The 24,940-nt window shown below is 37.2% G+C and overlaps 1 pseudogene; it reads right to left on the reverse strand.

Annotated features, from left to right (window-relative positions):
- Positions 1 to 2,746: 2,746 nt before the first annotated feature.
- Positions 2,747 to 3,645, reverse strand: LOC137574922 (uncharacterized; annotated as a pseudogene).
- Positions 3,646 to 24,940: the final 21,295 nt, after the last annotated feature.

The raw sequence follows: 24,940 nt of genomic DNA on the forward strand, positions 1-24,940 counted from the left end.
GATGATGCTGATGTGAACTGGTCAGAAGTTGATCTCGATTTTGGTTCAAGTAACGAGTCTTTGGAAAGTGGAGATCCGGCTTCAGATAGGTACGTGTAAGTCAGATTCAATATAAATGAATACTACAAATTTTGCAAACTTAGCGAAAAAGTGGCAATGAATCAAAGCGCATCAGACTCGTTGCGCGAATCTTGCGGTATGGGCAGATGCGAGATAAAGCCCAGAGCTCCATCGTCTGAAGTGGAAAATGAAATCACAATTGTTTCGAAGAAATATTCGACCTTCTAGAAAAACAAAATATTGGTTTGGATACCGACAAGTGGGCTATGGTAAGCAAAGATGAATTAGATCCATGTGCGGAAAAAAATGTAACCAAAATTTGTCGAAATGTTATTTGGATGGACTCTGAAAGTGTCGAGTTTATAAGGAGCAGATGTCATCGTTTGAAGTTCCATTTCTGGAAAATAACATTTCAGTTTTGTCCATAAACTGGGCAAGCAATCAAATAATATATTTTAATTAAATATCATATAGAATTATATAGTAATTTCAGTTTTGCCCCTAAACTGGGCAAGCAATCAAATAATATATTTTAATTTAATATAGAATTACTACATAATTCTATTACTGTAAAGTAAAGAGAAATAATATATTTTGATATTTATACATATATTTTTTTTTAACGGTATACAAATTTTGAAATAAAAGTGGGATAACACATGTTCGAAAATATAGTGTATTTCTATGGGCGGCTATTTATTTTTTTTTTTTTGGTTTGTACAATGATTTACTTGCTTCGCCAATTAGCATAGTGAAAGGTACAACAAAAAAATGCGGCAACATAAATTCTCCTGCATAGGCTTCAGGCATTTCAAGAGGTGCGGCGGAAGCGGTGTCGGTGGACTGTAACTCGACTTTAACTCATTCATTGACGTAGTAGTCTTCATCGTCGTCGTCATCAACTGTCGGTCATCGGGGCATCATCATCGCCGTCATTGTTGTGAGTGAAAGTTATGTAATTTTCATTGAAATTTTGCAATTTGCAATGGGAGACTAAAACCGGATTTAAGACCAGACTTCGGAACACTGTTATCCCAGCAGTGTAAGTGTCAAGTTAAATTGTTCGCAGACCTGATACTCAAATCAAACTAAATTTCTGAATGCCAATCATTAATAATTTCTCTTTTTATACCATACACCCATAGTGTGAAATGGTATATTAAAGTCGTCAAAATGTATGTAACAGGCAGAAAGAAGGAATTTCGGCCACGCCCCCTTACGCCCCCAGGAATCACATAAAACTGTTTTTCTTAAAAAAGTATAACAGCTAGAGACATCAAATTTGGTTTATATACTCGTTTAGTTGGCGCGCAGAAACTAATTGTTTAAACTTTTTGCCACGCCCCCTTCCGCCCCCCAGAATTAACATAAAACTGATTTTCTTAAAAACTATGACAGCTACCGACATCAAATTTGGTATTCTGACTAGTTTAATAGACGCGCAGAAACTGGCTATTTAAAAATTTTGCCACGCCCACTTCCGCCCCCCGCAAATCAAACAGAACTGATTTTATCAAAAACAAACAAAGCTAAAGTCACCAAATTTAGTATGTATACTGGCTTAGTATTCGCGCAGAGTATACATATATATTTTCATATTTTGCCACGCCCACTTCCGCCTCCATAATTTTCCGGAACGGGTCAAGTTGATTTGGGGGGGAAATGATTTGTTTGGCACAGTCGTTTATAAGCGTAATAAACTCTCTAATATTAAGTTTCACGATAATAACAGAAAATAACGAAGTTATTGAGAAAAGTCACTGTTCGTGACTTTGGGGTTTGTATGGGAGCTATATGATATAGTGGTCCGATCCGCCTGAATCCGAGATATGGATGGGATGTCTGAGGGGTTGTCTTGTAGCCGAGCTTGTTTCGTAGTTTATTGCCCCATTGAAGTAGACCTTCCGGAAACCGTTTCAATTGACCAGAATTTGGATTAAGTGTGCCCTCCACATGCTCTTGAGTATACTCAACTTGCAATACTGGTTCTTTATCGTCCACTGGATATGCCCAATTGGCTGTTACCATATATAATTTACCACAATCGATGCAATTGCTTGCCATTTTTGTTTATACTAAAAATAGCTTTTGGTCAATCCATTTCATAGGCGCGATAGGAGAAAACTGTGGAGAAATTATAGATAGGGCTCTGTGTATAAATAATTAACAATAATTAGTGTTAATTTTGTTAATCTATTTTCGCGATATAATTTACGACCTGATAAATCAGGTTTTCTCTAGGAAACGAAGAGTTTTAAAAGTATTCAAAGTAAAAATATCATAAGAAATACTTAGTAAATAAATACTCTTTCATTTAGCAGACATATTTTGATGGACCTGAGTGTGTTACGTGATATTGAGTCTGCTAAGAAATTGTGGCTTGTGGATGATACAATAAATATGGCGCAAATATGATTAGAATATTCGATATGCATTGTCCTGAACTATCCAAGTCGTCGGTTGGGTTCGTCGGGGTGGCCGTTGGTTGTCATTTTTTTGTGTTTCTTTTTTTTTTTTTTTTTTTTGGTATGTCGCAGTTAAATAACTAAATACAACTAAATAATTATTGACTACAACGAATGTGAAAAGGAAAATGTCGGCAGAATGGAAAGGAAAATCAAAGTAGAAGGAACGAAGAGATAGAAGAGGATAAAGTCGAATGAATGGAGTTGATTTTTATGGTTGTTTAGAAGGGTTGAGCCAGACCTTAGTGGTTGTAGGCTAAGTCGGCGGCAGCAGCCTGACCATTTTGGCTCCAGTCGGAGTGCACAATATCGGCATTCAATGGGCTGCCCGTGATGTAGGCAGTAGTGATGTGATCCTTCTTCTTAGCCAACAAATCCTTGAAGAAGGTGGCACCTTTGAAAAAAATTAAAATTGTTAAATCCATGTCAATTTACAATGAATTGCATCGCATTCTAACCAGCCAAAATGAGGGCAAGGAAAGAGATGGCCAGAGCCTTGAGGGAAATGAACTTGATGATGGTGAACAGAACCTTGATGACCACAGCCTTCTTCAATTTCAAAGCCAACAGCAGTGGCAACATCATTTTCTTCATGTGCTTGCTGCACGATTCTGTATAAGTTAAATAAATAAAGAAAACACACATCCAATTAAATACAAATCACACAAAAGTAGACTATACTAAGAGCTTCAGTGAAAGCTTTTCACTAATTTTAAACTTTCGCCGGCAAGCATGCAATCAAATTTACTTTCATATAATGCTTAATATGCAAATGTTTGTATGTCTCTGACTTTCGATAACTTACCCTCCATGGCACGTCCACTCTAAACATTCTTGGTATTCTCATCCTGCTCATCACCAGAGAACATAAGGGATAGTTCATGGGTATCCAAATAACGTTCAGCGCGATCCTCAAACGATTCAACAGCCTTGCTGGCACTATAGCTACGTCCTGTTTCGGTAAGATCAATACGTAGGCCACCAAACAATGATACTGAATCATCATTATCCAATTTATTCAGCATATTCACTAAATCCTTTTCGCTATTATCCTGCGATGGTAGAGCCAAAGCAGCTCACACAAAGCTGGCCACGAGCATAACACGAATTTCGCGCACATTTTTGCTGAATGTTTCTCCGGAACGGGTCAAGTTGATTTGGGGGGGAAAATGATTTGTTTGTATTTTATTGATATTGATAGTCCTTTTGGGGAATCGAACACTGTTGTTCCAGCTCACTGCTGTTGGCTTTGTGAATGGAAATTGCTTTGTGATTAATTGTATGCAATTTTATACTTTTTCGAAATTGTATGCGTGAGTTTGGGGACACCGTCGAATCGAGTCGATTGACCAATTTTAGTAGCTAGAGATCGCCGGCTAGCCAAAAACGTTTCAAAATCAAAACGCAGCACTGCAACACAAACAACAACAATGGGCAGAAGACAACGAAGCACAATTTATGCAAAACGTACAACAATTTCTTGACCATATTTCCATGAACGTCGTCGTCAACGAAAGTGAAGTCTTTCCCGCCTTCGTAGTTAGTAAGCACTTTGCCTGCTTGAATATGATTTTTTTTTTTTTTTTCCTTACATATTTTATATAAGCAAATGTTTAAATTTTAGCCTATCCGTAAGGTGTGCATAATTGGCATGCAATTGCTGTCGCCGTCCCTTGTGTCCAGAGACAGACAGAGAGAGAGAGAGAGAGAGAGAGAGACAGAGGACGTGACTTCATTTAGTTATGACAAAATGGACTGTGCCAGATTCTAGGGTCTGTGGCTGGCTTTTGGCTTTTCTTTTTCCTTCTCATCCATCTGCTGTTTATCATTAGACGGGCCATTGAATATCATTAAATGGATTATTAGTAGACTCGCCCGTATTTGGTATGCCTCAGCTTTGGTGACTTAATTCGCGTTTTGGCCTAGTAAAAAAAATAAACAGCAACAATAACGCCATCGCATTTGTATGAGCGCTTTCGATTTCATTCTCTTTTTTTTTTGCCGTTTTCTATTTCAATTGCTTCTAAATCTATTTCCAAAAGAAAGCTGAATTGTAGCACATAGTCGCATATATCTTTTCAATCGCACAAGCGACACTTTTATGAGCATAAGTAGAAAGTTTCTGACTGCGACTTTTGCGGTAAAGGTAAACAATTAACATGTCAAGGCAGAGGTATGTTGGCATTAGAAATTTCAATTATCATATGTGAGTAGATTATTGTTGGCGGATGAAGAGTTAAGTGCAAGAGGGAAGGTAAGCACACTTGCTAAAACTAATCTAAAACCTTCTTCTCTATGGTCAAAGCATATCAATTCTTGGTGGCAGTCGACACTCAAGCAGAACCTGCCACAAGTCTTAATTGCCACAAGAAACTTGTTTAAGAGTCGTGTCCATGTGATAAAGTTCCAAATATTTGTCGCCCAACCAGTTGAGTTAAGTTGACTTAACTTGAGTTGAGTGTGCATAGTTGCTGGTATTTCTATTTAGCAGTGATTGGCACGAGAAAGTTATGCCAAACACAGGTAAATATAATCTATTTGATTATGGTCAAAACGACCAACAACATCACACACACTCACATGACTTAACTAAGGTAGATAGATACGAAAATCTTGGGACAAATTTGAGGAAAAATACTTTGCTTGTTTTATTATCATACAATAAAGTTGTGTGTCGTGTTTTTTAATTTTTTTGTGTTTGTAATACAATAAGCTAGTTAAGTTAATTACTCTTCGAATAAATTACTACAGGCTACGGATTCAAAACCAAGGGACATATTTGGCTATTGGTGGCCTGACCAAAAGAAGAACTGCTTATTGTTGCTCCTGTTGCTGTTGGCCAGCATAGGCCAATTCTTGGGCATCAGTGTCAATGCTGCGGGCATAAGGATAGGCCGATGAGACACCCGTGCCTTGCCTTATAAGTAAATTGACTGTAACTACAGATGATGCTGATGTGAACTGGTCAGAAGTTGATCTCGATTTTGGTTCAAGTAACGAGTCTTTGGAAAGTAAAGATCCGGCTTCAGATAGGTATGTGTAAGTCAGATTCGATATAAATGAATACTACAAATTTTGCAAACTTAGCGAAAAAGTGGCAATGAATCAAAGCGCATCAGACTCGTTGCGCGAAGCTTGCGGTATGGGCAGATGCGAGATAAAGCCCAGAGCTCCATCGTCTGATGTGGAAAATGAAATCACAATTGTTTCGAAGAAATATTCGACCTTCTAGAAAAACAAAATATTGGTTTGGATACCGACAAGTGGGCTATGGTAAGCAAAGATGAATTAGATCCATGTGCGGAAAAAAATGTAACCAAAATTTGTCGAAATGTTATTTGGATGGACTCTGAAAGTGTCGAGTTTATAAGGAGCAGATGTCATCGTTTGAAGTTCCATTTCTGGAAAATAACATTTCAGTTTTGTCCATAAACTGGGCAAGCAATCAAATAATATATTTTAATTAAATATCATATAGAATTATATAGTAATTTCAGTTTTGCCCCTAAACTGGGCAAGCAATCAAATAATATATTTTAATTTAATATAGAATTACTACATAATTCTATTACTGTAAAGTAAAGAGAAATAATATATTTTGATATTTATACATATATTTTTTTTAACGGTATACAAATTTTGAAATAAAAGTGGGATAACACATGTTCGAAAATATAGTGTATTTCTATGGGCGGCTATTTATTTTTTTTTTTTTTTGGTTTGTACAATGATTTACTTGCTTCGCCAATTAGCATAGTGAAAGGTACAACAAAAAAATGCGGCAACATAAATTCTCCTGCATAGGCTTCAGGCATTTCAAGAGGTGCGGCGGAAGCGGTGTCGGTGGACTGTAACTCGACTTTAACTCCAATCATGTCATCATCATTGATGATGATAGCCCCGCATACTATTCGCTTGGTTCACGCACACGGTCCAGTTTCGCACTCATTCATTGACGTAGTAGTCTTCATCGTCGTCGTCATCAACTGTCGGTCATCGGGGGATCATCATCGCCGTCATTGTTGTGAGTGAAAGTTATGTAATTTTCATTGAAATTTTGCAATTTGCAATGGGAGACTAAAACCGGATTTAAGACCAGACTTCGGAACACTGTTATCCCAGCAGTGTAAGTGTCAAGTTAAATTGTTCGCAGACCTGATACTCAAATCAAACTAAATTTCTGAATGCCAATCATTAATAATTTCTCTTTTTATACCATACACCCATAGTGTGAAATGGTATATTAAAGTCGTCAAAATGTATGTAACAGGCAGAAGGAAGCTTCTCCGACCCTATAAAGTATATATATTCTTGATCAGGATGAATAGCCGAGTCGATCTAGCCATGTCCGCCTGTCCGTCCGTCCGTCCGTCCGTATGAACACGCAGATCTCGGAGACTATAAGAGCTAGAGCCACCAAATTTGGTATGTATACTCGTGTAGTATGCACATGTTCAGAGTTAATTGGAATATCGGCCACGCCCCCTTACGCCCCCAGGAATCACATAAAACTGTTTTTCTTAAAAAGTATAACAGCTAGAGACATCAAATTTGGTTTATATACTCGTTTAGTTGGCGCGCAGAAACTAATTGTTTAAACTTTTTGCCACGCCCCCTTCCGCCCCCGGAATTAACATAAAACTGATTTTCTTAAAAACTATGACAGCTACCGACATCAAATTTTGTATTCTGACTAGTTTAATAGACGCGCAGAAACTGGCTATTTAAAAATTTTGCCACGCCCACTTCCGCCCCCGCAAATCAAACAAAACTGATTTTATCAAAAACAAACAAAGCTAAAGTCACCAAATTTAGTATGTATACTGGCTTAGTATTCGCGCAGAGTATATATATTTTCATATTTTGCCACGCCCACTTCCGCCTCCATAAACCGATTTTCTCCTGTAGTTTTTTGACTATCGCATTCAAATTCGGCAGCCTAATTAATCTTATCTATTTCTACAAAACTACCAAATTTTATTGAAATCGGACTAGAAACATGCAAAATATGCGTATGAACGTATTTTACTACGCGGTCCACAAGGCCAGAATTGGCTGTTGGCTAGTAGCGGCGCTAGAGTGCTCGTGTGTTCGTAGAGTGAGCGAGATAGCACATACTATGAAACATGTAAAAACAATTTAATAGACATACATATGTACATTTGTTTTTCGAAATTTAAAAAAATTTGTTTCACCTGGTGTATGGTATACCCGAGTCGACGAGTCGACTTACTTGCTTCATTTTATTTTCCCCTCCCCTCCCTTATTCGTGATCTGTCAATATGGGTAACCTTTTTGTTGTCCCCTAATGCGTTTTGACATCTCCGAGACAGGCTTCAAGGCTGGCGGGCTTGTGTTTTTTCTTTGCCAAAATTTTAGACTTGTATATGTCGGCGCGGGCAGTTCGTGCTGTGTATGAGTGTGAGGCATTTCCCACGAATCTGGCCGACGCGGGCAGTTCGTTGTATGAGTGTGAGGCATTTCGCAGGAATGTTATTTCATCATAATTTGGCAATTGCATCAGCCTTTAATTGAGTTGCGATTGGCTGATGGCATTTGGTAGTTTTGGAAGGTACCGTTTAGCGCGGCGACAGCGCCACAACGCTGTCGCCGAGCGTGGTTCGATGGTAGGCACAAAAGAAGAAGTCAGTTCAATTCTAGACTTCGACCACCGAAACTTCGCTGCGCGATTAGAAAATGGAACAGTTTAATGACGCGTTTATATCAGAAGTGGGATCGGGCTCGGCACCTAACAACGAAGCTGAGCCGTGGAAAGCTCTAATAGAGTTGCAAAATAAAAACTTAACAGAACTCGTTAAAACATTTCAAGCAACGATTTCCGAAAAACAAACAAAATCGTGGTTGTGCTGCCAAAATTCAATGCAGACCTTGTTGGCGCCGATGCGTCGGCATGGTGCTCTACTGCGAACATTATTTTGGCAGAAAATGATATAAAAGGTAGTGCCCTTGTGACGGTGTTAAGTGCAGCGATGGAAGGTAGTGCCTCACAATGGCTTGCGCGGACTTGTTATCCAGAAATGAATTGGCCCGAGTTCAAGCAACTATTCATTCAACAGTTCACTAATGTTGAAACACCAGCGGCTATGTTTCTGACAATGCTAACTAACAGTCCGAGCGACGGTGAATGCCTTTCGAATTATGCTGGTCGTATGATGACGTCGCTTATGGTGAAATGGCGTGAAATGGATGTAGAGGAGATCGCAGCTTCCGTAACGCTTGCTAGGCTGGCTCAAGTTGATAGCAGATTGCAGCGCATGACCTTCACCTCAAATGTGCGCACCAGAAGTGATTTGCAAACCGAGTTAAAAGCATTCACATTCAACAAAGGAAGATGACGTCGCGGGAAGAAATGTCTTTGCTTGACATCAAGAGGCAAAAACTTTCAACAATTAAGTGCCACTTCTGTGGAAAGTTAGGCCACAAGATCAACGAATGCAGAGTTAGACAGCTGCAAAATTTTTCGTCTCGTGCTATGGACCGTAATGGCAGCAGCGCATTTGGTCACCGTCAAAAATCTGATGTAACCTGCTTCAAGTGTGGAGAGCGTGGCCATATTTCTACACAATGCAGTAAACCCAAAACGGACAACAGCAAGGATACACATACTGTAAAGAGAGTGCAACTGTGCGAAGTTGTTGAGCCTAAAGGAGAGATGGTTCATCAAGGAATGACATTTGCTACAACGTTTGACTCTGGCGCGGAGTGTTCATTAATCAAACAACAGATAAGTGCTAAGCTAGCTGGTAAAAGATTAAATAATGTTGTGAGGTTGGAAGGTATTGGCAATGGCAGCGTTTGCAGCACATTGCAAATACGTACCAACGTAAATATTAATAATTATCAGATTGAGATTTTGTTTCATGTTTTAGACAATAATTATATGAAAAATGACATAATTATTGGTCGAGAAATATTGTCGGCTGGATTTAATGTCATAATTTCACCAGGGAAATTTGAAATTGTTAAAACAAAAACTGTTAATAATTGTGTTAACGAAGATAAATTTTATGACTTAGACACAGGTCTTGTTGGTGAAGACTGTGATGAATTAAAAAGTTTGTTGGAAAATTATTCAAAATATTTTATCAATGGGATTCCTTTGTCTAGAGTTAGTTCGGGTAAAATGAAAATTAAACTAAATGACCCAAGAAAAATTGTCCAAAGGAGACCATACAGGCTCAGTCCAAGTGAAAGGGAATTGGTTCGAAATAAGATTAGGGAGCTATTGGAATGCAAAGTAATAAAGCCGAGTTGCTCACCCTTCGCAAGTCCCATAATGCTGGTAAACAAAAAAGACGGCTCCCATCGCTTGTGTGTAGATTACCGGGAATTAAATGGTAATACCGTTGCAGATAGATACCCTTTGCCCCTTATATCAGACCAGATAGCCAGGCTTCATGGAGCAAAATATTTCACATGCTTAGATATGGCAAGTGGATATTATCAAATACCCATGCATGAAGACTCAGTAGAGTGTACAGCGTTCGTCACTCCAGACGGACAATATGAATTCTTAGCAATGCCGTTTGGGCTTAAAAATGCGCCTTCAGTTTTTCAGCGTACCGTTATACAAGCCCTGGGAGATCTGGCTAATACATTGTGGTCGTTTATATGGACGACGTAATGGTGGCTGCTTCAACGAAAACTGAGGCTTTAGAGAGATTAAATATTACTCTTGACTGTCTTACGTGTGCCGGATTTTCCTTTAATATAAAAAAATGTTCTTTTCTTAAGTCAACAGTACAATATTTGGGATACGAAGTGAGTGCAGGTGAAATTCGTCCAAATCCGCTTAAAATTGCTGCGTTAACTGCATTACCACCTCCTCAGTCGATCCCAGCTTTAAGACAATTTATAGGGCTGGCGTCTTATTTTAGGCAATTTATCCAAGGATTTTCTTGTTTTATGAAGCCCTTATATCTGTTGACCTCAGGGAAGAACGAGTTTGTTTAAGAACCAGAACATGAGCAAATAAGAAAGAAGGTTGTCTCTATACTTACACAGAAGCCAGTCTTGGTAATTTTCGACCCGCAGTATCCAATCGAGTTGCATACTGATGCAAGTTCTCGTGGATACGGTGCCATCTTGTTACATAAAATCAACAACAAGTCGCATGTCATTGAATATTTCAGTAAAGCTGCTTCACCTGCAGAGTCTCGGTACCATTCTTACGAATTGGAGACTCTTGCTGTCGTTTTGTCCATAAAACATTTTCGCCATTATTTACTGGGTAGAAATTTTGTTGTTTTCACTGACTGTAATTCCCTTAAGGCATCAAGGACTAAACATGATCTGTCTCCTAGGGCGCAAAGATGGTGGGCTTACTTACAATCGTTTACGTTTGAATTACAGTATAGAGAAGGTAAACGAATGGCTCACGCTGATTTCTTTTCAAGAAGTTTACCTTCAACTAAGTTGCTGGCCACAAATTGTAAAGCTTCTGAAAAACGAGTTTGCTTGGCAGAAATTTCCAGCAATTGGCTTTTGGCTGAACAACGTCAAGATTCAGAAATAGTTAGCATCGTAAAGAAATTAAAAGACAATTCTCTTTCCATAGACGTTGCAAAAACTTATGAGTTGAGAGCAGGAATACTTTATAGAAAAATTCAGCGTAATGGTAGAACTCGATCCTTAGCAATTGTTCCTCGAGTGTTTAGATGGTCCGTGATAAACCAAATTCATGAATCGATTATGCATTTAGGATGGGAAAAGACGCTAGACAACGCCTATGACTATTATTGGTTCGATAATATGTCCAAATATATTCGAAAATTTGTTGAAAATTGTATCACCTGCAAAATGTCAAAGTCCTCTTCTGGCAAAATTCAAGCTAGTCTTCATCCTATACCAAAAGTAAGCACACCTTGGCATACTATTTACATAGACATAAGTGGGAAGTTGAGTGGGAAGTCTGATCAAAAAGAGTATATTATCGTTCAAGTAGATGCCTTTACTAAATTTGTTTTGTTAACTCACACCCTTAAAATAGATGCTGAAAATTGCATAAATGCTGTGACGGCGGCAATATCTTTATTTGGAGTACCAAATCGTATAATAGCAGATCAGGGTAGGTGTTTTGCTAGCACAAGATTCAGTGAGTTTTGTGCACAACAAAAGATAAATTTGCATTTGATTGCAACAGGTGCAAGCAGAGCAAATGGGCAGGTTGAACGCACTATGTCTACTTTGAAAAATTTATTAACCGCAGTCGAAACTAGCAGCAGGTCTTGGCAAGATGCATTGGGAGAAATTCAGTTGGCCTTAAACTGTACGGTGAGCCGAGTGACAAAGGCAAGTCCTTTAGAATTATTTATTGGTAAAGTTGCTCGACCATTGGGGTTACTTCCACTCTGCGACAAGGTTGATGAGATTGATTTGCCAGCAGTACGAGCTCAAGCAAGTCAAAATATTTCGGCTTCAGCAACATATAGCAAGACACAATTTGATAAAAACAAAGCTAGAGTTGTGGAATGCAAAGTTGGCGATTTCGTATTATTAAAAAATGAGGAGAGGCATCAAACAAAGCTTGACCCAAAGTTTAGAGGCCCTTTTGAAATAACGGAATTATTAGACGGGAATAGGTATGTGCTGAGGTCATTGACAAACAATAGGAAATATAAATATGCCCATGACGATGTGCGGAAAATGCCAGATGGTTATGTACCAGTTGAATATGAAAATGTTGGAAATGAAACTGTTGAAACAGACAGTAGTCAAAATGTTGAAAGTGAAACTGTTGAAACAGACAGTAGTCAAAATGTTGAAAGTGAAACTGTTGAAACAGACAGTAGTTAAAATATTAAAAGTTAAACTGTTGAAACAGACAGGACAGGTGCCTGAAGGGCTAGAAATAAAATGCAAGCACAAATGCAAAACAGTTGTTTTGATCATGGCGTGTAGAGCATAAGATATGATGTTTAAAATTTTTTTTTTTAGGTTTAAGGATAATAAAAAAAAAAAAAAAAAAAAAAAAAAATGTATATGGATTATGTTAAAATAAAATGTTTGTTTAAGAATGAAAAAAAAAAAAAAAAAAAAAAAATAATAATAATAATAATAATAATGAATGAATTTGAAGATTACGTTTGTCAATGTTTAGTAGCGGTTTTGTAAGAAAACTTATCCTTGTTAAACTGAAATTTTTATAATTTGTTAATAAAAATGTTTTATGTATATCGCAAAGTATATTTTGGAAGTATTGCACGAGGTCGTGTAATGGTCAGGATGGCCGTGTCGGCGCGGGCAGTTCGTGCTGTGTATGAGTGTGAGGCATTTCCCACGAATCTGGCCGACGCGGGCAGTTCGTTGTATGAGTGTGAGGCATTTCGCAGGAATGTTATTTCATCATAATTTGGCAATTGCATCAGCCTTTAATTGAGTTGCGATTGGCTGATGGCATTTGGTAGTTTTGGTAGGTACCGTTTTAGCGCGGCGACAGCGTTGTGGCGCTGGTGCGTGGTTCGATGGTAGGCACAAAAGAAGAAGTGTGCGACGCAAGTCAGTTCAATTCTAGACTTCGACCACCGAAACTCGCTGCGCGCTTGAACTCCACTAGCTACTCCGAAAAAAAGGGACACTTGGTCATACAATTACCTATTATGTCCTTACTATCACGTTTCTTTCCACATTTCCGCTAAATAGTTATTTTCAATATTTTTTATTCGGATGGCGACGCTGCCAAAAAAAGAGGCAGCCACAAACGGAATGAACAAATTCACTTAACAAACAAGTTGACTTTATTTTGTTGTTATGCCCGTTTGCAGTTATTTTCTAGTTCATGTGCTGCGATGTCTGCCTGATGTATAAAGTCAATTAGGCTTACTTCGTTTCTTGCGATTTCTGTTGGCAGGCGGCAGGCGGCAGGCGTAGCTCAATTAGCCGCAACAAGTTGAGATAAAACCAATTGCCACAATGTGCTATGTGGATGTGGCACACCACGCGCATTTACTTTTCAAATTAGCTTGGCAGCTTATTGCAGCTTAGCTGATTTGCGAGCAGCCCGTCCAAATGTATTATCACTTTCAATTTGATTATCTTGAATGCTGGAAGCGGACCAGGCACAGCTGGCCACCAAGATGGTTACACAAGCAATGGCAAACACTTTTATTTTCGGTTGAGAATACGCGACGCGATTTAATCCTTGAAAGCTAATAACTTGCTGCTGTTTTGCTCTCGAGACCGCTGTCGGTACGCATTACAAAACGATTTAAAAGTAAATTAAATAAAACTTGTCGCTGCTGCTGCTGTTGCGACTCAGACTGCGGAAGCTACCAACAACATGGACAGTACCGTCCAAAAGTCGCGAAAAAGTCCGCCGACTCTCACACAAGGCAGACATCGCAGCACATGAACTAGAAAATAACTGCAAACGGGCATAACAACAAAATAAAGTCAACTTGTTTGTTAAGTGAATTTGTTCATTCCGTTTGTGGCTGCCTCTTTTTTTGGCAGCGTCGCCATCCAAATAAAAAATATTGAAAATAACTATTTAGCGGAAATGTGGAAAGAAACGTGATAGTAAGGACATAGTAGGTAAGTGTATGACCAAGTGTCCCTTTTTTTTCGGAGTAGCCAGTGGAGTTCAAGCTCGCCTCTTACGAGACAGTCTATGATCTGAAACAGCAGATCGAAAGGCGCCTACACATATCTGAGGGGGATTGTGTCCTGATATCGTCAAAGGGTACAATTTCGGATGCCGAGTTGGTGATTGAAATGGCAGACCTTGAGAATTGTGATCCCGGCTCGAATCAGAAAAAACCAAGGATTTCCTGCTATGTCGGAAGTTGTCTTATAGGTAAATTGACTGTAACTACAGATGATGCTGATGTGAACTCGTCAGAAATTGATCTCGATTTTGGTTCAAGTAACGAGTCTTTGGAAAGTGGAGATCCGGCTTCAGATAGGTATGTGCAAGATAAATTCGATATAAATGAATATTACAAATTTTGCAAAGCGCATCAGACTCGTTGCGCGAAGCTTGCGGTATAAGCAGATGCGAGATAAAGCCCAGAGCTCCATCGTCTGAAGTGGAAATGAAATCACAATGTGTCAATGAAAATGTAAAACCACCATTTATAAACATTTTACCAGAAAACAGGCAATATGTTATTGTTGTAACAGCCGCCTGTACGGATCGATACTATTGCCACTTGCTCCGGGAATTTTTACCGCGGTTTGCGGACTATGGGAAGGTGCGATGTCTGACGTTCAACGAAAAACCCCCGTCCTGGTATTCGCTGGAAGGCTCTACATTGCAGCTGCCGATGTCAACACTATGAGGGCTATGAGGCAGTTGAACTAATTGATTTTTGGCGCCTATCACAGGCTATAGCGGTGATGCCACAAGTCCACTATTGTTTCGAAGAAATATTCGACCTTCTAGAAAAACAAAATATTGGTTTGGATACCGACAAGTGGGCTTTGCTAAGCATGTTTATCCATGTGCATCCATGTGCGGAAAAAAATGTAACCAAAATTTGTCGAAATGTTATTTGGATGGACTCTGAAAGTGTTGAGTTTATAAGGAGCAGATGTCATCGTTTGAAGTTCCATTTCTGGAAAATACCATTTCAGTTTTGTCCATAAACTGGGCAAGCAATCAAATAATATATTTTAATTAATATTAATATTATATTTTAATTAATTGTCCATAGTTGTGGCAAGTAAAGAGAAATAATATATTTTGATATATTGTATTATCAGTAGGTGTTGATTGATTTTGACATTCGTCTTTTATTGTATGAATTTGATTCTCTTAGCTAAAGGCTTGCTAGCTGTCGGCGCAGCGGCAGAGCAGCCGTTTTATATAAACATTATATATAAGTCAAGTAACAATATGTAAGACGGGTAGAGAGTGTGAGTTATGCATGCACATATTTATATTAGCGGTCAGTGGGAAACATGCTGACCCGGCTTTAAGCGATGAATGCAATGAGTGCATATCATGTTACGTTTGCACTTGAAATGTGTGCAGTAACTTGGCACGCTGGGGCTGAGTGACAAAGACAATGCCCTATGCATATTCGGCTAACAAAGTGTTGCCGCTCAATTTGATGAAAGTTCTATTCTTAGCGAACTTAAATTAGTTAAACCTGTTTATTCTCCGGGGCCAGATAGTCTTCCTGGATGCGTACTTAGGTTCTGTGCAAACGCATTATGTAAACCCATTTTAAAATTGTTTCTATTGTCTGTCGAATCTTCCTCTTTTCCATCTATTTGGAAGGAGTCGTATATCATTCCTCTGCATAAAAATGGCAAAAAGTCCGAAGCCTCTAACTATAGGGGTATCCGCTATTCCGAAAGCTTTTGAGAAAATTATAACTTCTCAATTGCAACATTTTTGCAGCTCTATTATTTCGCCATCCCAACATGGGTTTGTGAAACGTAGATCTACAACCACTAACCTTTTAGAATTTACATCAGTAATTATCAAGGGGTTTAAAAATGATAAACAAACTGATGTAATATATACTGACTTTAGCAAAGCCTTTGATTCTGTTAATCATACCCTATTACTTTCTAAGCTGAGCGATATTGGGTTTCCACCCCTTTTCCTTTCTTGGGTTCGTGAATATTTAACAAATAGAAAACAGAAGGTACTTTTTAAGTCTTCTTTTTCCGCTTCCATTCCTGTGACTTCTGGTGTACCTCAAGGTAGTCATCTTGGCCCTCTGCTCTTCACACTATTCATTAACGATCTTCCATCAGTCATTGTTCATTCGCGTGTGCTTATGTATGCTGACGATGTCAAGCTTTGTCTTACTCATAAAGATACAGATTCATTTAGTCGGCTACAAGCTGATCTTAAAAACTTTCAATCCTGGTGCCAGTTTAATCTACTAAATCTTAACACTACCAAATGTAAGGTAATGACTTTTTTCCGTAACTCTCCTCAACTGGTCACTTATTTTCTAATTAATAGCCCTTTAGAACGTTTAAATAATGTAAATGATTTGGGCGTACTTATGGACCATAAGTTAAATTTTAACACCCACATTTCCTCCACGGTCGCAAAGGCCATGAGTGTCCTGGGTTTCATTAAAAGATGGTCAAAAGAATTTGATGATCCCTATACAACTATAGTTCTTTTTACTTCGCTTGTCCGTCCTATTTTAGAGATTGGATCTTGCATTTGGTCGCCTCAATATGAGTCTCACCAGATTAGACTTGAATCCGTTCAAAAGCAGTTTTTGCTATTTGGTCTTCGTGGCTTAAGCTGGGATCGCAATGTCAATTTGCCTTCGTATTCTAGTAGACTTCTCTTGATTAACCTTCCATCCCTAACTAACCGTAGAATTATGCTTGGTGTCATTTTTATGCACAAGCTCCTAATTGGTGATATCGACTCGCCTGAGTTATTAGCTCAGGTGAATCTGTCGGTACCATGTAGACGGAGTAGACATCCTTTGATACCTTTATCCCTTAGTCGTTGTTCTTCTAACTATGCTATGCATGAACCTTTTAGGGTCCTCTGCTCTGATTACAACCTTCTATTCCCTGTAATCAGCTCAGAGTTTTCTATTAATATGCTTAAAACATCTATCCTATCCCATTTAGTTAATAGATAGCTATAGTATTATTTGTTTGTCTGTTTTTTCTATTGTGTATTTGTCCACGCGATTCGTGCCGTGCGTTATACGGCTGCACCCCTCGGTCGGTCGGGTGGGAGGTGGGCAGTTATCTGCTTGGGCTCGCGCGTAAAAAAAAAAAAAAAAAAAAAAAAAAATATTTATGTTGAGTAATAAGAACTCGTATGTGCATACACTATACTACGTCTCCTTCCTTTTGAAAAATAACTTAATTTCATGAAGTTATTTTAGTTCTTATTATCTATAAATTTAACAAATTTTATTTATTTATTTATTTTTTTTTTTTTTTTTTTTATGTGATGTACTTAATAACGATAAAGAAAATGAAATGATCAAAATTATTCATATATCCAACAAAAAATTGATATATATGCTATTACCCATGTATGTTATTATGAAATAAAAAGTTTTAATCTATCTTTATGAACTATCTGTTTTTTGTTTTTATCATTAACTATTATAACATTATTCCTATCTCCCATTTCCGTTACTTTATACGGACCAGTATATTTATATTTCTTAGTAATACTTTATCTCCTACTGATATATCTATATTGTTTACTTTCTGATCATACAGTACCTTATTTTTATTCTTATGCTCTTCTAGCATTACCCTAGGTCTTTTATATGCTACTTCTAATCTAAATTTGCTTTCTTTAGCATAATCATCTATTTTATATATTGCTTCTACGCTATCTATGCTATTAAATTGTTTCGGTAAATTACTTGTTTTACCAAATACTAGCTCGTATGGACCAATAACAGTATGTGCCACTAGAGGGGGTCGTGTTGAAAAATTCAATTAAATTCCCAAGAAAACAGTGTATTGATTCCAAACCAGGAAATTAAAGATGGTATTTACATAGCTAGTACAATAGCAAAAACAAAGTATGCATTCATAAGACTACTTAATACTATAAATAGAGATCAAGTAGTCAATACAAATAACTTTGCATATGAATCACTTTCGAACTACGAAGTAGTCAAAACTAATAATGAAACTAGAGAAAAGTGTGTATTATCTCAACTATCAAAGAACTTTCCTTCACAATTTAAGTCACAGCTCTCAAGCTTATGCACCAAATACAGCGATATATTCGGATTGGAAACAGAACCAATCACTACAAATAATTTCTACAAACAGAAACTGAGATTAAAGGATGATGAACCAGTATATGTCAAAAATTATCGAAGCCCACGCAGTGAGGTGAACGAGATACTGAAGCAAGTCGCAAAATTGATAACCGACGGAATAGTCGAACCTTCTGTATCACAGTTGAATACTTAAAGGGAAAAGACAACTATGTAGCTGATGCATTATCTAGAATAACCATCAAAGACTTACAAAATATAACTGGCAATATCAATAAAGTCACTACAAGATATCAGAATAGACAAAAATCCGCGCGGAAAATAAAGAACAAGAATTGACTACGCAATCTTTAAATACAGCTTCTAAGCCCAGCGTATATGAAGTCATAAACAATGACGAAGTACGAAGTACATTGCATGTAAAAGATATGTTATGTTTATTTAAACATGGCAGAAAAATTACTGCAAGATATGATGTTGGCGATTTATATACCAATGGAATCCTAGACTTAGGTCCATTTTTCCAAAGGCTTGAACTGCAAGCCGGTATAAATAAAATCAAGCAACTCAAAGTGGCACCTTGGGAAAATATCTTTGAAAATACTCCAATAGATAATTTCAAATTAATGGACAATAAAATATTAAAAACATTAAGGGTAGCACTACTCAAGCCGGTGACCCTAATAGATAAACAAAAAGATAAAGAAGCTATTTTGTCTAACTTCCATGACGATCCCATTCAAGGAGGTCATACTGGCATTTCAAAAACTTTAGCAAAAATCAAAAGACATTATTTTTGGAAGAATATGACTCGTGATATCACTGAGTACATACGAAAATGTCAAAAATGCCAGAAAGCTAAAATAACGAAACATAGTAAGACCCCACTAACAATAACAGAAACAGCCATAAATGTTTTCGACAGAGTGATAGTGGACACGATTGGTCCACTACCAAAATCAGAAAATGGAAACGAGTATGCAGTCACTTTAATATGTGATTTAACTAAATATTTAGTTGCCATACCTGTTCCGAATAAGAATGCTGTATTAGCATTCGCTAAAGCAATATTTGAATCTTTTATCCTGAAGTACGGTCCAATGAAGACGTTCATTACGGACATGGGAACAGAATACAAGAATTCAATTATAGACAATTTGTGCAAATATTTAGATATTAAAAATATTACATCTACAGCACACCACCACCAGACAGTTGGAAGAATAGAAAGAAGTCATAGAACTTTTAATGAATACATACGACCCTACATATCGGTTGATAAAACTGATTGGGACGTATGGCTTCAATATTTTGTCTTCTGTTTCAACACGACCCCCCTCTATGGCACATACTTATTGTCCAATTTAATAGCATAGATAGCGTGGAAGCAATATATAATATAGATAATTATGCTAAAGAAAGCAAATATAGATTAGAAGTAGCATATAAAAGAGCTAGGGTAATGCTAGAAGAGCATAAGAATAAAAATAAGGTACTGTATGATCAAAAAGTAAACAATATAGATATATCAGTAGGAGATAAAGTATCACTAAGAAATGAAACAGGTCATAAGTTAGATTATAAATATACTGGTCCGTATAAAGTAACGGAAATGGGAGATAGGAATAATGTTATAATAGTTAATGACAAAAACAAAAAACAGATAGTTCATAAAGATAGATTAAAACTTTTTATTTCATAATAACATACAAAGGTAATAGCATATATATAAATTTATTTTTGATATATGAATATTTTTGATCATTTCATTTTCTTTTTCGTTATTAAGTACAACATCAAAAAAAAAAATAAATAAAAAAAAAAAATAAATAAATAAAATTTCTTAAATTTATAGATAAGAATTAAAATAACTTCATGAAATTATGTTATTTTTCAAAAAGAGGGAGATGTAGTATAGTGTATGCACATACGAGTTCTTATTACTCAACATAAATATTGAGCAGCAACACTTTGTTAGCCGAATATGTCTTTGTCACTCAGCGACAGCGTGCCAAGTTATTGCACACATTTCAAGTGCAAACGTAATATGATATGCACTCATTGCATTCATCCCTTAGAGCCAGGTCAGCATGTTTCCCATACTGACCGCTAATATACATATGTGCATGCATAACTTACACTCTTTGCCTGTCTTACATATTGTTACTTTACTTATATATAATGTTTATATAAAAAGGCTGCTCTGCCGCTGCGCCAACAGCTAGCAAGCCTTTAGCTAAGAGAACCAAATTCATACAATAAAAGACATTCAACCAATCAACACCTTACTGATAATACATGGCGACCGTGACTAGAGTCACAAGGAGCAGCGTATCGGGAGGATTGTGGCAACTATACCAGGAGGACATACAAAAAAACGTCTGAGTGAGTAGAGTGAGCGTGATGGTACGTGGAGGTCAGAAAAACAAAATAAACAAAAGGATAGCACACATAAAGTGGCTGCTATTTGCTCAATCAACACCGCTCGCATGGACGACGGCGCAAAAACTTTACAAAGAGCTTGAATTTTTAAAAGAGACCCTCCAAAATAGAGTACCACAAGTCACAACTCAATCAGCACATCAGTTAAAAGTTATAAAACAAAAAACCTTAACAAAACCGAATATTCCCAAGCCACTGCCGAAACAACCAGAAGTCTGCCCGACCGACTGCCCCGGTCCTCTCAACTCTGCGGCATGCAATTCCGCATGCATGAAGCCGATTCCGCATGATTCAGGACAACAGCAGCAGATCAACAGCGAGAGGGGCGACGACCAGCTGACGCAGAGGATGCAGAGGATAATACATGGCATACATAATTTAATTATTAATTAAATATAAAACAATAATTTTGTAAAAGCCTGCGGAACCTTTTCCGCTCGTTTAGAAGTGTAGCCCGTAAAGCTATACGAAACTATAGGTAGGAAATATGTACAAAAAAAAAGGGTAAACGGCATAAAAAAGATGAGAAGTAACTCGATAAGTAAATTAAGTGAGGAAACAGATAATAATCATGTTTGATATTAGCGCCAGCTGTTTATATCAAAGTGGCAATCTGGCATCCCTAGTATTATTAAGGAGATCTGGCAGCGCTTAACAGAGAAAAAGAGTCGTCTTCTGTTCTTGGCACTGTATAGACGTGTAGTTAAGTTCTAATAAAGTTACATATGTATATTCGCAAATAAGTATATTGACCTTTTCACTTATACATAGCTGCGCGATCGTTATCGCGGGGTCTCTCCGAAACATACTTTCCAACAAATCAGAATTCTAATTATAATTTTAACAAAACCATAATGGGTCTATTAGACGTTAAATCAGTGGATTCCACTGCTAACGTGATAAATAAAGTTGAACCAAATAACATTGAATTGGAATATGTAAACATAATGCTTCTAATAATCGTTGTTATAATGTGTGCCAATTGTTGTTATAAACTGTACAAAGTGCACTATAAATGTTTGACAAAAAATATATGAGCCGAGCAAACGACTTGGACAAGATTTAACAAAAAAAAAAGGGCACAAACAACAAACATTACAAAACATAATTAAATGTTATTAAATAATTAACGACAAGAAAATGAAATAAAAAAAAAACAAGAAAAAAAATTAAAACAACATAAGTATATATATATGCATATCAAGTATGGATACCCAAAGAGCCATAAGACATACATATGAAAGGGACCCATATTTCAGAAGAAGAGTTCAGCAGTTAGTATCCACAACCCCTGTTATTGTATACGATTTAGAAATACTTTATATAGAGACATTTAACTGTTATCATTCACCACTGTTTCACTGCACTGGAACTCAAAAAGCAATAGTATTATCAACAATTCCGGGTGTGCAGGTTAAGACCGATATTAGTTAAATGCTTCAATGATGCCCGGATACTAATGTAGGATTGAAATATTCCTGGTTATTTAGTTCAATATTATTTAAGGATGTGATTTCCTTATTTAAACTTTATTATTTATTAACAATGTTTCTTTGTGTTAAGAATACATATATTTATTAATTATTATAATGGCCTTAGCGACAAATTTGGGTGTGCGATGTGATCGAGGCGAGAGTACGATTGCGAGTGCTTTCCGATCGACGCTTCTGCTTTATTTTTCCATGAGTGAGTCGACCAGATAGGTACGGCCGCTGCGTGTCGTTCTGTCTCGCTCACTCGGTACCAAACGATTGCCATGATTATGCCTGCCTGACACTTCATTTCCTACAATCGGCTGTCCTGACAAGTCATTCGACCCGAATGATCCTAGCCAAGGTTTTATGAACTCAGCCACTGTCGAGGTCTTACAAGGTCCTTCACCGTCGCCAACCTTCTCGACGTCGTATCGACCGTGCCTATTCACCTTCGTAACTTTATATGGTCCTAAGTATTTACCTCTCAACTTTAGACCTGTCCCATACTGCGTACATTTAATCGCCACTAACTCGTTTAAATTGTATTTTCTTTCACATTTCCTGTTTTTGTCGAACGTTCTTTTCATTTCCTGCTGTATTTCATCGATATTCTTTCAAGCCTCCGCTCTAATCTCATCACGACCACAGTCTAATTCTTCTACTAACGAATCGGTTATCAGCTTTCTCATTTTGGGATCATCAGGACTACGCATCTCTATTCCTGTCAAAATCTTAAAAGGTGTAACTCTTGTACTTCTTGGAGCAGTATTATTAATAAATTGTTGCACACGACCTACATACTTGTACCAGTTTCCCTCATTCTCTTGACTTAACTTTGAAATCATTGGAACTATTATCTTATGCATCCTTTCTACTTGTCCGTTGCCACGGGGTACACCTGTTGCTATCAGTAAATGCTGTATATCCTGTCTGTTACAATATTCCTTAAACGCATTGGACGTGAATGCTGCTCCCCTGTCAAATATTATTCTCATCGGGTTACCAAAAATTATGGCCTGCCTTTCAAGAGAACTAAGTACTTCCTTGACTCCTGTTCCACGAGTCGGATACAACCATACAAATTTAGAGAACCCATCAACAATCACAAGTATATGATTATAACGCTTTGTTGTGACCTCCATCGGGCCAACATGATCATTGTGATATGTCATCAATGGCTGATCTCCTTTACTTATTGGCATCAAATATCCTTCCTTTTTGCCGGTCTTGGCATTAACAATAAGACATTCCACGCAACACTCAACAACACGGACTACCTTCTCTTTTAATTTTGGAATATAATACGATTTTTCTTCGATATCCTGAGTCTTTCTAGCTCCAAAATGTCCTTGTTTGTGTGCAATCTGTATTATTTCCTTTTCCATCTGCATGGGAACGACAATAAGTTCTCGATTGGGGTCCTTTAACAATATTTCGTTTTCAATGTAAAAATCTTCATATCCTTTCTCTTGAACTAAGCTCCTAATCAATTTAGTCCAATCATCTGACAACTGTGCTTCCTTTTTAATTTATGGGTTATAGTGTCAGTTAGCAGAAAACAAGATAAACGGCTCAAGGTATCCACATGCCACATCTTTGAACCTGAACGATGTTCGATCTGATAATCGAAATCTTGTAGGTACATTGCCCAACGTGCATCACGCAACGGAACCTCTTTCTTTTTCATTGTCATCGTGAACGCATTACAATCTGTGACAATCTTAAATCTCAATCCTAACACATATATAATTAAATATTCGATTTTCTCGATAAGGAAAAAAAAAGATATTTTTCGTGAGTTAAGTAACGTACTTTATTATTTGAAAGGAAACTTAGAACTGATTACAAAAATGTCTTATGGTTATATTTATAGCTAAATTTGGGAGCCCTTTGGTGGCGTGGTTGATACTTCGACGATTTGATTGGTCCGACTTTAAATGCTGAGTTAGCGTTCTCACGCCTTTGGTTGTTAGGGGGACAATTATTATTTCAAGTGTTCGATTGTTTATGTTAATTTTTATGGATTAGCGTTCATACGCTTTGGTTTTGAGGGGGACAATTGTTTACGTTATGATTTTTAGGGGCCGAAATATTTATATGTTATTGGGTATTGGAGTCGGATATATGACTCCCCCATCCTAAAGAAAATAGCCTGTCCTCAGGCGGATACATTGGGATATAGCGAGGGATTTTTCTCAGCTGTAAATATTGGAGTGTCAATTTTGTTTATAATTTGGGACTCGATTTTTTCAACAATTGGGGTTTCGATTATGTCTGTGGGACCACGATTGTTATTTGATCGGAAATGCTTAATAATTAATTTTTGTGGCATTGCCTTAAACTTATAGATTAAGTATGTAATCAAACTTATTATAGTAAGTATAAAAGTGGTTAATGTAATAGTTTGAAATGCAGTATAATATTTCGTATGTTCGTTAATTATCTCTTTTGTTTGGATAAAGGAAATAGGTTCTAGCCTGGTGATATTGTTTGTTACATAAATGCTTTGGCTATAGTCAAGTAATGAATTTATTATTGATATTTCGTTTAGTTGTAAGGCACAATCGTAAATTTTTATTATGTTATTGCCTTCTATTATTAATTCGTTGTTTACGCAATTTTGATTAAGTTTAGTTTTTGGTAGATTCCATGTTACAATTATGTTTGGTTCAATGTAATTAGTTTGAAAATTCTTATATGTCTTAGTGTATTTACAAGTGGTTGGGATTTGATTTAAAATGCCTATTATACATTCGTTAGTTTCTATTTGTTTTGTGTTTTTATTGAACAAAGTGTT

Source organism: Drosophila tropicalis, unplaced genomic scaffold (assembly GCF_018151085.1).
Source record: "Drosophila tropicalis isolate 14030-0801.00 unplaced genomic scaffold, ASM1815108v1 contig_501, whole genome shotgun sequence".
NCBI lineage: Eukaryota > Metazoa > Arthropoda > Insecta > Diptera > Drosophilidae > Drosophila > Drosophila tropicalis.